This window comes from Podarcis pityusensis (genome assembly GCF_964106645.2).
Source record: "Podarcis pityusensis genome assembly, chromosome: 16".
Classification (NCBI taxonomy): Eukaryota; Metazoa; Chordata; class Lepidosauria; order Squamata; family Lacertidae; genus Podarcis; species Podarcis pityusensis.
Genome location: NC_138041.1, coordinates 7,361,268 through 7,376,380, shown reverse-complemented (window position 1 = coordinate 7,376,380; position 15,113 = coordinate 7,361,268). Strand labels below are relative to the sequence as shown.

At 44.9% G+C, this 15,113-nt stretch overlaps 2 long non-coding RNA genes across 2 annotated transcripts in view; one reads left to right on the top strand and one right to left on the bottom strand.

Annotated features, from left to right (window-relative positions):
• The window catches only part of LOC308465213, a 266,569-nt gene extending 256,282 nt beyond the window's left edge, over positions 1-10,287 (top strand). The window contains exon 3 of the long non-coding RNA XR_013980358.1: positions 10,266-10,287. This is a non-coding gene — a long non-coding RNA (uncharacterized lncRNA). The remainder of the gene's footprint in view (positions 1-10,265) is intronic.
• A 457-nt stretch (positions 10,288-10,744) lies between these two features.
• LOC308465143 lies at positions 10,745-14,146 on the bottom strand. Its single transcript, XR_013980278.1, has 2 exons — positions 13,633-14,146; positions 10,745-11,406 (listed from the first exon to the last, which is right to left on the bottom strand). It is a non-coding gene; the product is annotated as an uncharacterized lncRNA (long non-coding RNA).
• Positions 14,147-15,113: the final 967 nt, after the last annotated feature.

The following is a 15,113-nucleotide window of genomic DNA, read 5'->3' as shown; positions in this document are numbered from 1 at the left end:
TATTATATGGAAGTCTGAGGTGGTACGTGTGACTATCCACGGGTGTCTGAGTAAAAACACCTGCTGTTTTTCATTAACTCCAGCCTTAATAATTCCCACAATAGTCAATGAGCAATACATCCATAAAGATCTGAGCATCTTGTCCCACCTACTTGTTTTGACTGCATATGGCTACCCTGTAATATTGAAGAAATCAAAGCAGCACTGCTGGACCATTTAGCAGCTCAGACTGCTTATATCTGAGTATTTTTACTTAATTTTATGGCCTCCCCAAAGCAAAGAGACAGGATGCAAAGTGCTAAAGATGGATCATTCATGCTCCAAACCTTGTTCCTCCATCCATGACCTTGGGCCAGTCAATATCGCTCATCCCAAGCCACTTGGTAGTGCTGTCATGATGATTAAATAGGGGAGGTGCGACCATGTATACCTGACCCTTTGCTCATTGGAGGGAAAGGTCGATTGAATTCCAAAGGCAGATTGAATTCTACCAGAATTCCAAAAAATCGGCTAAATATCAAGTGCTGGGTGGCATGAGATGTTATACACCCTATTGCAAAGTTTGGAGCACCCATCATTTCACACTTGTAGTGTTGTGCCCATAGCACCACCGTGCTCCAACTCACTTCCAACTACATTTTGGATAGGATATTGACTGTGGAAAGGCATTCTGCCCCTCTTTATGTGATCCTTGACAGTGACTTACCAATCCTACCATTCCTGGTTTGGAAAACCTATCTGATAGTTTGTGACTCCATGCACATATGCGGCCTAGGACCCACGTACCTACGGGACCGACTCTCCTGTTATGCCCCACAGAGGACCTTAAGGTCCACAAATGACAACATTTTGGAGGTCCCAGGTCGCAAGGTGTTTAGATTGGTCGCAACTAGGGCCAGAGCCTTTTCAGTACTGGCCCCGACTTCGTGGACTAGAGACTAGGGCCCTGCGGGACTTGACATCATTCCGCAGGGCCTGCAATACAGAGCTGTTCTGCCTGGCCTTTGGTTTGGACTCAGTCTGACCCTTATGTTTTCCCTCCCCTTATGGTTTTGATCTATGGGCTACTTTTAAAATGAGGCTGCATTTTAAATTGCATTTTAACCTGTATTTTAAATTGTTTTCCCCCCCCTATTATGATTTTACTGTCACTTTACTGGTTAGCCACCCTGAGCCTGGCTCTGGCCGGGGAGGGCGGGGTATAAATAAAATTTATTATTATTAGTCTTCTGTTTATGAATTTTGATACAGTAAAGGTAAAGGTAGCCCTGCCCGTATGGGCCAGTCGTGTCTGACTCTGGGGTTGCGTGCTCATCTCGCTCTAGAGGCCGTGAGCCGGAGCCGTCCGAAGACACATCCGGGTCACGTGGCCAGCGTGACGAAGCTGCAGCTGGCGAGCCAGCGCAGTGCACGGAAACGCCGTTTACCTTCCTGCTATAAAGCGGTACCTATTTATCTACTTGCACTTAAGAGTGCTTTCGAACTGCTAGGTGGGCAGGAGCTGGGACCGAACGACGGGAGCTCACCCCGCCGTGGGTATAGTGTTATAAAAATATTGTCAGTACAGTGGTACCTCGGGTTAAAGATGCTTCAGGTTACAGATGCTTCAGGTTACAGACTCCGCTAACCCAGAAATAGTACTTCAGGTTAAGAACTTTGCTTCAGGATGAGAACAGAAATTGCGTGTTGAAATGGAATACTCAGGATGAAACCGTGAAATCTGCTATGATTAAATGGGCACAAGATCTAGGATATAACATTATTTTTGCTGACTGGGAACAGTTGTGGACCACAGGCATGAAATTTACGGCATGTAATGCCCTAAGAGAGAATATTATGAAAATGATATACAGGTGGTACATGACACCAGTCAAGCTTGCAAAAATTTACCATGCGCCCGATAATAAATGTTGGAAATGTAAAGAAAATGAAGGTACTTTCTTTCACCATTGGTGGACGTGCCCAAAGATTAAGGCTTTCTGGGAGATGATATATAATGAATTGAAAAAGGTATTTAAATATACCTTCTTGAAGAAACCAGAGGCCTTTCTCCTGGGCATAGTGGGCCAGTTGGTGCCAAAGAGGGACAGAACTTTCTTTATGTATGCTACAACAGCAGCAAGAATACTCATTGCAAAATATTGGAAGACACAAGATCTACCCACCTTGGAAGAATGGCAGATGAAGGTGATGGACTATATGGAATTGGCGGAAATAACTGGCAGAATCCGAGACCAGGGAGAAGAGTCGATGGAGGAAGATTGGAAAAAGTTTAAAGATTATCTACAGAAATATTGTAAAATTAATGAATGCTAGAATGATGTAGGATAGAAACTAAGTGAACTTTAGCTGAAAAGTTACAAGGAATATGAAAAAATGGATTATTAATATGTAAAAATCTAAAATTACAATACTTTATGATTAATGATTAGGATACATAAAGAGGGGAGGGATTTGCTGAACAAAATATTTGAACTGGAATACAAAAAAGGGAGGTGTGAGGAGGTCCTGGAACTAAGCAAATGAAGGTCAAGTAATGGAAGGAATGAATTGTTTTTAAATATTTTTACTTTGTATTTTCTTTTTTTGGGGGGGGGTGTTTTGTAATATCTTGAAAACTTCAATAAATATCTTTAAAAAAAGAGAACAGAGATTGCGTGGCGGTGTCGCGGTAGCAGCAGGAGGCATCATTAGCTAAAGTGGTACCTCAGGTTAAGAACAGTTTCAGGTTAAGAATGGACCTCCAGAACGAATTAATTTCTTAACCCGAGATACCACTGTATATTATTAGCCGATATGTTGCTTGTTGATGTTCGGAGTCAGTTCTCCAGTGGGCTTCCCATAGGCATCTGGCTGGAGGAACAGGAAGTTGGATTAGATGGTGAGGCTGTTCACTGGATTCACTCAGAGTTCAAACCTTCCCTGAATTGAGCCCATTTGGGAGGATCATGGTTGAGTTGGGAGGACACAGCCCTGGAACACCCTGGGTGAGCCCACCCAGAAAGATCAGGGGCTATAAACGAGTTGAACATCAGGCAGGAGGACACAGGGAATGCCCTTTGGAAGTAGACCCTCAAGCAGGATTGATTCCTCGCCTCTCCACCTGTAAAATGGAGATTCAATACTGTGCGCTGTTCACATGCAAGGGCACTGCTGCTCATAATGCATTGTAGAGAAAGTTGCAGGGTGAAAGTGTAGGCAATATTGAGCTAGATGCACCAATGGCTGACTTTGCTTAAAGAAGCTCCCTTTGAGACGGATGTCCACTGAATTCAATTTGGAGGGCTTTGTTTAAAGCAAACATATGTAGGGATTATAAGGGAAGTTTAAAATGGCTTTTTAAAACAGATAAACCCATCCCAGCGTGGGAAGATGGGGTTTACACAAATCTCTAGAATTCAGTGGAAAGGGGGCTTGAGGCCTTGACAAGCATGCATTCTTTACCAAGCAGGGGGCGACACCAATTGTAAAACGTATCATAATTAATCATCAAAAGGAGTAAATAGGAGGATAATGAAAGGGGAATGGAATTGGATAAAACAAATGCTAATGAATACAGGGCGGCTCAGGATGAAGTCCGCTTCCAATAATTAGTCAGGGCCTTTGAGGGTAGGACACCTGAAGGCAGTTTTCGTCTACAAGGGAGGGACTTGCAGTCCTGGAATTGTATAAAAGGACTTGCTGCCCACGATTCTAACAACAGCTCCTCTCACCTTCACCTGAGTACTTCTCCTGAGACCTTGGTAAGTGAGAGAACTCCATGCCTTTTGCTGCCTCTTCCTTTCCAAACTTCACTCTCTTTGTCTCCTTCTTTGAACCCAGACCTGCCTCTCCTTGCTCATCTTCTTTCTCATTCCTACAGCACTTTGGCTATGTAGGAAGGCTCCTTTCGTATGGAGTCAGAGCAATCCTCCATCTAGTTCAGTCCTGTCTACAGGAGGGACGTGGAATATCAATGGTCCTCCCAGAGTTGCTGGACTACAACTCCCATCATTCCTGGCCATTGCCTGTGCCAGCAGGGCCTGATGGGTCTTGGAGTCCAACAACACGTGGAGGCTCACAGATGCCCCCACCCTATTCCTGGTCCACACGGACTGGTGCTGGGGGCTCTCTGTATTTTTAGCAGGGCCCCTTTAAGCCTTAACTTGCTTCTTGGTGTAAGTTTAGCTTTGGAACTGAAAAGGCATAACATAAAAGGGAAGAGTGTAAGGAAGGAAGAGGTTATTACGAGGCCATATACCTTCCATTGCAAAACATCTTAAGGGCTGTGGCATGGATGACAGAACATACCTCCTTTCTGTTGCTGGAGAAAGGATGTGAAACCTGTGGCTGCCAGGGGGCTGTTGCATTCCAAATAGCATCAAGCTCAGCCAAATTGGCCAAGGGATGATGGGAGTTGGAGGAAAAGTTAATATTGGATTTTTTGGGTATTATGAGATTCCAACTAAACATGAATATGAATATGTGACCACTGAAGGCATTGGGCTATCAATGGTCAGATATTTATTTAATATTTTTGTAGTGGGCTGGGTGTTCATCAGTATGCAGATGACACCTAGCTCCACCTCTCCTTTAAATCAGAACCAGTGAAGGCGGTGAAGGTCCTGTGTGAGTGCCTGGAGGCGGTTGGAGGATGGATGGCAGCTAACAGATTGAGGTTGAATCCTGACAAAACAGAAGTACTGTTTTTGGGGGACAGGGGGCGGGCGGGTGTGGGGGATTCCCTGGTCCTGAATGGGGTAACTGTGCCCCTGAAGTACCAGGTGTGCAGCCTGGGAGTAATTTTGGACTCACAGCTGTCCATGGAGGCACAGGTTAATTCTGTGTCCAGGGCAGCTGTCTACCAGCTCCACCTGGTACGCAGGCTAAGACCCTACCTGCCCGCAGACTGTCTTGCCAGAGTGGTGCATGCTCTAGTTATCTCCCGCTTGGACTACTGCAATGCACTCTATGTGGGGCTACCTTTGAAGGTGACCCGGAAACTCCAATTAATCCAGAATGCGGCAGCTAGACTGGTGACTGGGAGTGGCCGTCGGGACCACATAACACCGGTTCTGAGAGATCTGCATTGGCTCCCAGTACGTTTCCGAGCACAATTCAAAGTGTTGGTGCTGACCTTTAAAGCCCTAAACGGCCTCGGTCCTGTATACCTGAAGGAGTGTCTCCACCCCCATCGTTCAGCCCGGACACTGAGATCCAGCGCCGAGATCCTTCTGGCGGTTCCCTCATTGCAAGAAGTAAGGTTACAGGGAACCAGACAGAGGGCCTTCTCGGTAGTGGCGCCTGCCCTGTGGAACGCCCTCCCAGCAGATGTCAAGGCAATAAACAACTATTTTACTTTTAAAAGACAACTGAAGGCAGCCCTCTTTAGGGAAGTTTTTAATGTCTGATGCTGTACTGTTTTTAATATTCAGTTGGAAGCCGCCCAGAGTGGCTGGGGAAACCCAGCCAGATGGGCGGGGTATAAATAATAAATAATTATTCTTATTATTATTGTTGTTATTATTATTATTATTATTATTAATCTTAACAATCAACAATGTATGATAAACACAACATAAAATGGTATCATCCAGAAAAAGGGTTTGTGTTCGAGAAAGGGAGGGACACAAATATATAACAGAATTAATATCTTACATTTCTTTGAGTTTTCCTGTGCTCTCATACCCTTCATAGTTTATTCTGAGGGGTCTTGACAACCTTCAACTCCTAGAAACCTAAAAGAAAAGCATGAAAATGTAATAATTTCAGGGTTCGCAGGAACAGACAAGGGTAAACAAGAATGCATTTAGATCTTTTCTCAAAGTCTATCTATCATAAGGAGATACACACACATCAGTGTGGAATGTGTTCCAAAAGGGGGGAGCTGCCTGGAAGAAGACCATCTCATGAGGTCGCAAGGGAGACAAACCCGTTGGTGACACCACCAAGAGGCCTCCAATGCTGGACTGATGCACTATAGCTGGCTTGGGATTTTTTAATGATAGGGGATTTTTTTAATGAACTTGCAGATTGTGTTATAATCTCCTCTTCTTCCTCTCCTTCCTCTTCACTTCTGGTGGTAGGGCTTGTTGTTATGGTTGTTGTTTTGTTATAAATTGGATGCGTGAATCATGAATAAATTGGATGAATGTCTGCTCATCATCATTTCAGATCCAGTACCCATCACTCCAAAATGAACTGTGGCTACAATTCCTCCTGCTGTTACCCAGCTGGTGGTCTGGGCTTGCTGAAACCAAGTTGTGGCTTTGGGGGTTTGGGGGGAAGTGGGGGCTTTGGGGGTTCAAGTGGTGGTGGAGTGTCATCAAGTAGCCTCGCTATAAATCCTGCTGCCAGTGTTGGTTGCATGACTCAGGTACCACCATCGCAAGTATGCATACAGCCACCTTCATATTGTGTGACTATCCCAGGAGCAATACTCGCTGCCACGTGTGAGCCAGTTCGTGTGGGAGGATACACCGCCTGTGGTGGCACATCGTCTATGGGAGGAGGCCTGGGATACGGCTGCTCTGGATGCTATTCATGCTATTAAAGGGAGCACTCAGACCAGCAGAATGCCCTCACCAGCAACTGATGAACTCGGCATGGCTTCACGACTGATTATCTCATGGGCATTGGTGCCCACCAAGTCTGCAGGATTCCCAGATGCTTGGCTCATCCATGTTTGTCTTACAAACATGCAACTGCTTCCTAGGATGTGTTGATCCCACCCTCTTCTTCTTCTTCTTCTGGGCTTTTGCTATGTATGGAATTTATCTCCAGCTAAGGGGCAATTTTTTTAATGCCTCCAACTTGTATTGCGCTCGAATGCTATAGAAACACAATACAACTCTGAATGTTTATGTACCATCTCTCTCATCAAGATCGGTGTTTGAATTATCTTACTGCAATGCCTGGAAGGCAATTCTTCCTTGGTTTCTGGAATGAAAATGTTCCGTCTTCCTCTTATGCATTAAACTTAGCTTCAGCATAGCACCGGTTCTCTGTGGGTTTCATTAATACTTGCCCCTCACTCCTGAGCTAACACCCAACTTTGATCCATAACCCTGAGAAACATGATACTATTTGTGGGTGGGTGGTGGGGTATTTTACTCTCAAAGATAAATTGCACCACAAAATGTGGGAGGTTGGGAAAGAAAAAGATTGAGGTTGGGATGCGGGGGGGGGGGATGGGACACATTCCAAATACCTCAGGGTTGTGTCAGAATTTTGTGGACAGGCTGTCAACTTGAATAAAATGTTTGGGGAGGTGTTTAAGCCCTGCCCCACATAATGGATCACATGACACGGTGCACGCACACCATTTGAATGGCAATGCCCATCAGCTTTCACTTGGCAGACCCCTCAAATATTTTATGGGAGCCCCGAATACCCCCTGGTTCCTATAATAATAATAATTTATTTTTTATACCCTGCTCATCTTCCTGGGTTTCCCGAGCCACTCTGGGCGGCTCCCAACAGAAAATTAAAATACAATAGTCCGTCAAACATTAAAAGTTTCCCTAAACAGGCCTGCCTTCAGATGTCTTCTAAAAGTCTGGTAGTTATTTTTCTCTTTGACATCTGGTGGGAGGGTGTTCCACAGGGAGGGTGCCACTACCGAGAAGGCCCTCTGCCTGGTTCCCTGTAACTTGGCTTATCACAGTTAGGGAACCGCCAGAAGGCCCTCAGCGCTGGGCCTCAGTGTCCGGGCAGAACGATGGGGGTGGAGACACTCCTTCAGGTATACTGGACTGAGGCCTTTTAGGGCTTTAAAGGTCAGCACCAACACTTTGAATTGTGCTCGGACATGTACTCATCCTGGAATGTCCCACATTTCCTTAGGATGTTGTTAAAGTTTGTTGGGTCGTATATCTTTTGACCCACTGCGTCTGCTGCAAGGGCCCTGCATGTTCGCAGCTTTCTGCCTCTTAACAAAACGAAATGACCTTGCTAAGGTTCTCAGACAGACTGCTCTCCAGAGAGAGCTCAGATCAAAGGAGAAATGGATGGATCATGTGGGCAGTGCACCCAGTTGATAAGAACGCTCCTGGAGTGTTAACTCCTGAGAGGCCAGAACCACAACAGATGACACTATTTTCATAGGAGAAATGTTGGAGGGTATGGAGTTATCCGACTCCCAAGCTGTTTGATGGCAATCTTGTATAGGGAAGTTTTTAAAATGTTCAATGTTTTATTATGTTTTGTAGAGTGCCTGGGGCAGCCCAGTAAGATGTGTGGAGTATAAGAAGTAAAGTTTCATTATGGAATGGGACTTCCCTATATTCATCAGAGAAAAGATGGAGGGTATCTAACACCCATCCCTTCTCTATATCAGCATCTATTGCATAACTATTGATTTCTCTTTTATCCTGTGGTATTTTGTAAAGGTTGCATGAAAGCTTCCATACACAATAGGGTAATTTCCCCCAACTGAAATATAGAGAAGTACATATGCTCCCAGATTGCTGGCAATGAAACTGATTGAAAACAGTAAAACAAAGATGATCAAAATGATGAAGGAGAGGACTGGACAAAGGGGAAACCCCACAACACAAGCACTCAAGCAAGGGTTTCTCTTTACACACACAGAGAGAGCCATGAAGACACAACCACCTTTGCAGCAGGCAGGGTTGGTCAGGAGAGACAGGGTGATTCCTGCCCTCTGCAGAGAATGTTGCAAGACCCTGCCCGTCTCCCATAGGGGGAGTCATCCCTATCAGGAATGGCGTCCCCCTCCATCTAGTAAATAGCCAGACACTACATGACATTGATCCCTGGCATTGATGCTCTTCCAGAAGTAATCTGGGACAATGTCAAAGGTTTCTATATCACTTATTTTCCACCTGTGGTGAATGGTGGAATCGGTGTGAGTAACCCCAAAGATTATACAGTTGTCAGGGCCTGGGCAGAGGAGGAGTGTGGGAGACTGCCTCTCCATCCTGACCCTTCCAGGGAGGAGGAAGAGGAAGACAGTGTTGATTTACAGCCATGGTTTGAGGGAGGTCACAGCTCAGTGGCAGATGAGGGGGGAAATTGGGAGAGGAGGAGGCAGAACAGGAATGGCAGCTGGCTGACATGGTGTCTTTAGAAAGCATTCCAGGCCCCCATCTCCCAGAACCCAGTGACCCTTAAAAGTAGGAGAGCAAAGAGCCCAAAGACAGAGGGTATGTAGCAAACACTCTATTGGTGCTTCCTGCTGCTCATTTCCCCATTGACTTATTGCTTGCTTTCTTGATCACTTTCCTTCCCCTCATGTGTTTTCATTCCTCCACCCCTCCTCTGGCCACTTTCCTTCACCCTTGCCTGCTCTTGTGCTTGCTCTGGAAGTCCCTGCTCTCTGGATGCAGAGACAATCATGACTTTCTGCAAAATAGGTGCCTGCATCATTTTCCACCAGCTGCTAGGAAGCTGGATAAATCCAGTCTGGGATAAAGTGCTGTGCAAGTATCACTGGGAACAAGGTTGCAAAACTAATGGTATCAGACTACAAAAATGGCTGATAAAGTGAATACTTTCATTACTTTCCCTTGGTATAATAGGGTCTATGTTTTGTAATACTTTTAGGTTTAACCATTATATCCATGCTATGAAGTGTTCCAATTCCTTCACTAATTTCCATGCATTCACATGCCTGTGGGCCATTTACCTGACAGGTGGTGATCCAGCCTCTGTTTAAAATCCTCCAGAAGTCCACTATATAGCTCTTACTATCAGAAATGCCTGATGGTCAGAATCTCATTTCTCCTCTTTGAATCTATTGGTTCTGGTCCTACACTCAGGAGGAGGAGAAAAACAAGCTCACTCCATCTTCCATGTGATGGAAGGAATTTCTATAGAAGTGACGAGTCTCTAAGAGATTTTGAACAGTAGACTGCACTGCTTTGCAATGTGGTGGACAGTCCTTCTCCTAGATGACCCCCAAGGTCCCTTCTATCTCTACACTTCCATGGTTCTATGAATGACTACAAGTCTAATAAAAGGAAACATAATGGAACCACAACCAATGGTGATACAGATAGGTGAGATTTATTGTAGTGGGAGGACAGTTGCATGACATAATGTATAAGTTAAGCAATTGTGGTCCCTGCCTGTTTGAAGGAGGCAGTGGTAAAACCACTCCTTAAGAAACCTGCCCTGGATTTGGAAAACCTAACTAACTATGGGCCAGTTGCTAATCTTCCTTTCCTGAGCAAGGTTCTGGAGCGAGTGGTCGCAGACCAGAACAAGGCGCTTTCGGAATAAACTGCTTTTCTGGATCCATTTCAATAGAGGATTAGGAACAGTTTTGGCACAGAAACTGCTTTGGTTGCCTTGTATGATGTCCAGATAAGACTGAGACACGGTTAGTGGGTGGTTCCCTAGACCCGATGGGTGGGAGATTGAGAGGTCTGGAGGGTGGCAACTCGAGAACGGGGCCTTCTCTGTGGTGGCTCCCCATCTGTGGAATGCTCTCCCCAGGAAAGTTCACCTGGTGCCGTCATTATATACTTTTAGGCGCCAGCCAAAAATGTTCCATTTTAATGGAGCATTTGGTTGATTTGATTGACATCCTATGCCCTTTAAAAATGTGTGGGGGTGGGTTGGGAGGGGTTATTTGGTTGTTGCTTTTATCTTGTTTATATATTTTGTGGTTTTATTTTTGATTTTGTTCTGTGAACAGCCTTGAGACCTGCTGGTATAAGGCAATATATAAATTCTAAATAATAATAATATTAATAATAAAACAAACAATGCATTGAAGTGTAAAATAATTAAAAGACTGTTTTAAGGTTGCCTGCTGTGATTTAATCAAAGGGATACAGAGAAAAACAGAGCTTCTTGGGAATCTGGAAACATCATATTCAGAGATCCATCAATGAATGACAAGTGTATGTCATTCACACTTTGGTGTCCCACAAATTTTGGTCAAAGTACATTAGGTACAAGGGGAGAAAAAGGTCATATCCAAGAGAAAAGGGAGGAAAACAGAAAGATGCACTGAGCAGAGAGGTGTAGATCTGAGTGTCAGAGATGCTAAGAGATCCTTGATCCAGTCCATTTGGGCTTGTCTAGAAGGGAAGACCCAGCATTTCTGACACCTGAGCCCATACAATCACCAGCCATTCATCCAACACATGCAATTCAGGGACCATTTCCCCCCTTTCCTCTGGGGATCATGTTCAGATTCAAAAGAGGAATAAGTTAATCCTTCTCTCACCAGAGGGGTAGAGCGCTAGTTGTATTTCAGGCAAGATGCAGTGAACCCTGAATTTATTCACATAAAGTTGATGTTGGCTATTCTACCGAAAGAGCCTCTGTATATTTTAGACATTGTAGTAATTTGACCAGGAACAGGAAAAGGAAAAGGAACAGGAACAGGAATGGGACGTAGCTGGATGGATATACCCATGTTCATAGATGGCATCTTGAACGGCAGCTGTTAATCTGAAAAAAAGGAGAGAAACACTTAGAATCATAGAATTTGATTATGTTTATAGATGACATTGTGGAAAGGCAGTTCTGAAAAAAGAGGGACATTAGTCCAACCCCCTGCAATGCAGAAAACTCAATTCAAGTATCCATGATAGATGGCCCTTGACATCCACATAAATAACAGAGGTAAGGAAAGAATAATAATAATAAATAATAAATTTTATTTATATCCCGCCCTCCCCAGCCGAAGCCGGGCTCAGGGCGGCTAACAACACTAAAATAGTGCAACATTATAAAAACATCAAAGAATTAATTAAAATCAAAATTGATGGCAACCATAAACTAAAGTATTGTAAAGATTGCCAAAGGAGGGAGTCAGGCTGCGCCCTGACCAAAGGCCTGGTGGAACAGCTCTGTCTTGCAGGCCCTGCGGGAAGATGTCAAGTCCTGGAGGGCCCTTGTCTCTTGTGACAGAGCGTTCCACCAGGTTGGAGCCGCAGCCGAAAAAGCCCTGGCTCTAGTTGAGGCCAGCCTAACCTCTCTGAGGCCTGGGACCTTCAAGATGTTTTTATTTGAAGACCGTAAGTTCCTCTGTGGGGCATACCAGGAGAGGCGGTCCCGTAGATACGAGGGTCCTAGGCCGTATAGGGCTTTGAAGGTTAAAACCAGCACCTTAAACCTGATCCTGTACTCCACCGGGAGCCAGTGCAGCTGGTATAGCACCGGATGAATGTGATCCCGCAGCGAAGACCCCGTAAGGAGTCTCGCTGCGGCATTCTGCACCCGCTGGAGTTTCTGGGTCAGTCTCAGGGGCAGCCCCACGTAGAGCGAGTTACAATAATCCAGTCTGGAGGTGACCGTTGCGTGGATCACAGTGGCTAGGTCAGGGCGAGAGAGGTAAGGAGCCAACTGCTTAGCTTGGCGGAGATGAAAAAATGCCGCCTTTGTTATAGCTGCAATCTGCGCCTCCATGGAGAGGGAGGTATCGAAGATTACACCCAAACTCTTAACGGACGGTGCTGGCACTAATTGCACCCCCGCAAGAGATGGGAGTTGCCCCCTCAATCCCATATCGTCCCGTCCCAGCCAGAGGACCTCTGTCTTCGAAGGATTTAACTTCAACTTCAAAAAGAGTGAGAAAACACATAAAAAGAAAAAGAATTAACAAATCCCCCTAAAAAAGAGACAGTGAAACAGGACGTTAAGATATTACACAATTGCGTGGCAAGTCCCCCTCCCCCCATGAGAAATAAAGACACGGGACACGGTATATAAGGTTAATGGGCGGAAAATGGCCACAACTTTATTGATTGCAGAAATTGAGCGGTATTGGCTTAGGCATTGGTCCTGTCAGCTAACCGGCTTCAGCCCGATTGCATGAAGCCCGATGAGGGTTAACCACCAGTAGGGGGAGTCCTGCTGATGTACATCAACTAGGATCTCCCCCAGGGTCACCACTCGGGGGCGTGCCTTAGGCCCACACCTCCATAGGCTTCGGACAGGGCAACGCCCCCCGGAATCCTTTACCGGACTACCCTTTGCTTTGGGGGAAGGTGATGGCACTTCCTTCCCCCTCATTTGCATAACAATACCCCTACCAATGCCTAACTGCCAATGCTGAGGAATTATGACGATTTGCTACGAGGTAGACGAAAAAGACCAAATGGCAGGTGCCAATTCACCAAGTGAAAAAAATCCTGACCAGGCCCCTTGACGGTGACCAAACGAAGTCCATAGCAAGGTCAGAGGAGCAACTAAAGGGTGAGTAGGGTGGGAAACCTGATCAGATGTAGAGGCAAGAGAGGGTGGACCTCGGGCGCGCCAGGCATAAATAGCCCGGGCCACGCCTCCCTGACCAGCTGATTGGCTATGCAGGGAGCTGACGCGCCCGAGGATTCCCTCAATCTCGCGGGGGCTGGAAGCCAGCCCCCACGTTTGTGGGGAGGGTGTGGGCCCGCAACCCCACCTCCTCACCAGTTCGGAAGTGGCTTTTTCAGTGGTAATAAATCAGGAAATAGAGTGGAATATTGAATATATAAAACAGAAGCAATTAGAGAAAAAGGTAGGCGCCTGCATCACTACAGAGTATTGGTATTAGGTTATCGTCTCATTCTCTCTCTCTCTCTCTCTCTTCCTCAGCCACCTATCACAGCTTCCAAGAATTTGGTAAAAACCATTCAGAAACCAGAGGCCACCGAGAGCAAGTCTCAAAATCCACGGGAAAACCCAAGAGCTGACCTGTCTGAAGGTGTTGACAATGGGATGACATTTTAAAACGAGTAAAATGGAAAGAACACGTAATAGAATATCGTCTGGAGAAGATACTAGAATCCTGTTAAGAAGTGGATGGAGAGTAGGAGCCAGATGGGGGAAAGGACATTTTAGAAGAAAACTGGCAATTATATCCAATATATTATTTCCCTGATGATATTCCTCCAATAAGAGTGATGGACAAAAGTTCCTTTGGAAGATGGGGACGGGCTTCCTATTTCACAATACCTGGCTTTACTTATTCTATAGTGGCTGTAATTATGGAGATGAATTTCCAACGGAAAAGCGTTTTTTAAAAAATAAAAAATCACACTGTGTGGGTTTTCTGGTGCCTGGTCAAATGTGAGTTCTGATTGAACCTTCTCCCACATTTGAGGCTCATGAAAGGTTTCTCCCCTGTGTGCATCCTCTGGTGCTTCTTAAGGCATGAGCTCTGACTGAAACATTTCCCACACTTGTAGGGCACTTGTAGGGCTTCTCTCAGAGTACAACTCCCATCATTCCTGGCTATTGGCTGTACCAACACAGTTACGGGGCACAAAATGTGCTAATTCCTTCTAAAGGCTTATTATGCTTATTAGTCAGTCAAGAGACTAGGAATGTTTTATTTGATCATTTAGCACCTACCCAGCAAATTGCTAATTAAACCATTGAAGGCCTTCCTCTTTCAATAAGAAGCTTTTGAAGTGGAATATGTTTTTAAGCATATGTGTTAGAAGCTGCCCAGAGTGGCTGGGGCAACCCAGGCAGACGGGCAGGGTTTAATTCTTATGATTCTTATGATTATGGTTATGATTATCCCAGTCTGCACTACATGGGAACTATATTTTGACTGAGTTATATATGGAACTGTGTTTAATTGTTCTGAGGCATCTGATGAAGACCTGCATTTTAAAATGAGCTTAAAAAATATATTTGTAAATGTTTGTATCTCTCATGCCAGGCAGAAACCAGCTGGGTGCTTTGGCAGATGTTTATCTTCCTAAACAGGGCCCCTCTGATTTGTAGCATTAGCAGGAGACGAGCGCTTTAGGGTTGTAAAAGGTAATTACAGGCTGGGAGCAAAAGGTCATACTGACCATACAAATTACAGAATACAATCAAGCTGCAAAGACACAATTAAGAGTTGGTAAATAGTGAAATTTATTGTTTAACAGATAATATACCATGTACCTCCCATTAAGACTTGAGCCATATTTTCCTAAGGTTAAAGGGCAAGAGCTAAAAGGAACAGCAGCTGGCTTGAAAGGGTGGTGTAGATCTAAGAGGTTGCTTTTGAAGGTGTTTCCTCTTTACTCTGAAAAGGCCTTTCCTTCTAAAAATCTATCTATGTTAATGTATGAAATATATTAGCTTAAATGTAATTATGCAAAGGATTTAGAAAGTAAGAAATGTTAGATTCTTATGTTAGATTCTTGTTTCATTGATGGTGTGTGAGAAGGTGAACC